This window comes from Octopus bimaculoides, chromosome 11 (assembly GCF_001194135.2).
Source record: "Octopus bimaculoides isolate UCB-OBI-ISO-001 chromosome 11, ASM119413v2, whole genome shotgun sequence".
NCBI lineage: Eukaryota > Metazoa > Mollusca > Cephalopoda > Octopoda > Octopodidae > Octopus > Octopus bimaculoides.
In genome coordinates, this window is record NC_068991.1 from 45,857,043 (window position 1) to 45,859,554 (window position 2,512).

A 2,512-nucleotide genomic window follows, 5' to 3' on the forward strand; every position below is an offset into this window, starting at 1 on the left:
ATGTGCGTGCGCATGTGTGTTAGTATATATGCATGTGTATACTTATGTATGCTTGAGTGCGTGTGAAAAATTTCGATAATTTATATCAGCAACATATTTTTTTGTCATATTTGCATTTTATTCCGTCCTTCCTTTTTCTAGCGAGTCCTGTAATTTTAATGATTTTTCCCATAAAGTTTTATACCATTCTCTTTTTAATCCATTTAGATATAATTATATTTCTTTTACTCCTCATGGAGAATTATAACAGAGAGTTACAACCGTATCTTTTGAAGTCATTGGTATTGCCTTGTTATTTCGATGAGAATAATTAAATAAAATTACCTAAATACAGGCCTGCGATACTCTGTCTTACTATACTAATGAGCTTCACCATTCTCAGTTTATTTTTGGGATTTTAGTGAGAAATTTTCTTTTAAAATATTCGTTTGACTGAAAAAATTTATTAGCTGAAGTTTTCCTAGGATTCTATATTTGCTCTGGAAAAGTTCAAATTTAATTTGATAAACTAATTTTAGAATCATTATGTTATGGTGCTTCTAAATAAGCAGTTCCTTTTTATAAACTGATACATCCTGTATGTCTAAAGAATTTAGTTAAATAGCAGTAGTGTGTTCTTTCCTGAAAGGTTTCAGTTCCTTTTTTTTTTTCGTTGTTCTTTGTCTTAATTTTTAAGAAGAGAGTGTTCCAGTCTTTCAGAAAACTTTACCTAAGAATTTCTAATCTATTTGTGTACAAAGCAGATAATTATAAGCTTTACTGTGTACTTTGGTGTTTATGTTTTGAGATCGATCCGACTGCACAGCAGTTGGACAAGTGCCTTCTACAGTAAATGACCAGAGTTCTGTGAGTAAAATTTGACAGTAGGAAATTGTATAGGGACACGTTGCATTACTCTCAAGTAGTGGACATCATTGCGTTGATTTTAATAGCATTATTATTATTGATTGAGCGAGCAGCGCATGCCGTCAAAGTGACAGTGGGGTAAAATATACGAAGCTTAGTATGCCCATCTGATTAGGGTACACTAGACACATGCATCACAACCCTATGTCTGCAATATGGTAATCTCATATCAAGATATACAGTGCATGACCTTGCGGGTGGGGGCCTAGTTAAAATTTTCTTCGGGTCGAGTAGCCCATCCCACACAAAAGGTCTCTGAATAAGGGTTGTTTAAGGATGTTGAAGGAAGAACCCATATTTCCAGAAGTGAATTATTCAAACCCCAAAGAATTCCTCTTAACACAAACACATGGCTATGAAGCGCCCCAGCTACGCCTGCTTATGATCAGAGATGCACATATTGTCAGCCACCAAGGGACGTGCTCAAATGGTTATAGTTAAGCATCTGACAAGCAAATCTGTGGTATTGAGCTGAATGTTTGCTGTAGCCCATCTTTTACACCAAGACAAACCATGTACATGATAACACTTCCAGTTAGTTAAGATCAGAAGCTACGAGAGCCACACTACCTGTACAGCCAGGCGGCGAGCTGGCAGAATCGTTAGCACGCCGGACGAAGTGCTTAGCTGCATTTCATCTGGCTTTATATTTTGAGTTCAAATTCTGCTGTAGTCGACTTTACCTTTCATCCTTTCGCCGCCGCTAAAGTAAGTTCCAGTTGTTCAGTGGGGTAGGTATAATCGATTAACCCTATCACCTTCAAAATTTCAGGCCTTGAGCCAAAATTTGAAACCACTGTTTTGAAGGTGGTGTGCTAGCAGAGTCGATAGAGATTTTGGACAAAACGCTGAGCAGCATTTCTTTTAGCTTTTTATATTCTGAGTTTATATCCACCGAGGTAAACTTTACTTTTCCTCCTTTCGTGATCGATAAATAAAGTGGCTGTGAAGTTCTGGAGTTGATATAATGGACTCGATCCATCTCCTTCAGAATTGCTAGCCTTGTGCCAAAATTAGAAAGAATTACTCTAGACAAAAGGGAAGACAATACTCATGACCTCCAAGACTAGTGGGAGCAGGTTAAAGGTATCCTCCAACCGTGAACCTGAGTCCGAATGCTTGCAACAAGGTGGACATATCTAAGGGCAACAAAGGTGACAGATGCTTGTATTGCACAGTGTAACGAACCACGTAAGCTAAAGACATTTGGATTGAAGACATTTTCTGCTTTTCTTCCATTAAACGTGGTAGCTCTGAACAAAGTCATACGCGTTTTTTTTTCTTCCTCTAAATTGCTATTTAAAATACACGTTACCAAATAGTCTTTATTAGTCCTGAGCAAAAGCTGAGGCAACGATCGATTCAGACAAATCTTGCATATTCAATAAACAAGAAATAGGAAACCGATAAAAGACTTCAAAAATCAGATAAACATCTATCTATCTATTTATCTATCTATCTATCTATCTATCTATCTATCTATCTATCTATCTATCTATCTATCTATCTGAGTCAAGTTGTTAGTAACATAAACTGGAAAATACTCTTACACAAACCCACCATTCCAGAGTAATAAAAAACCTTGCCAACTTTTTACAAATTATTC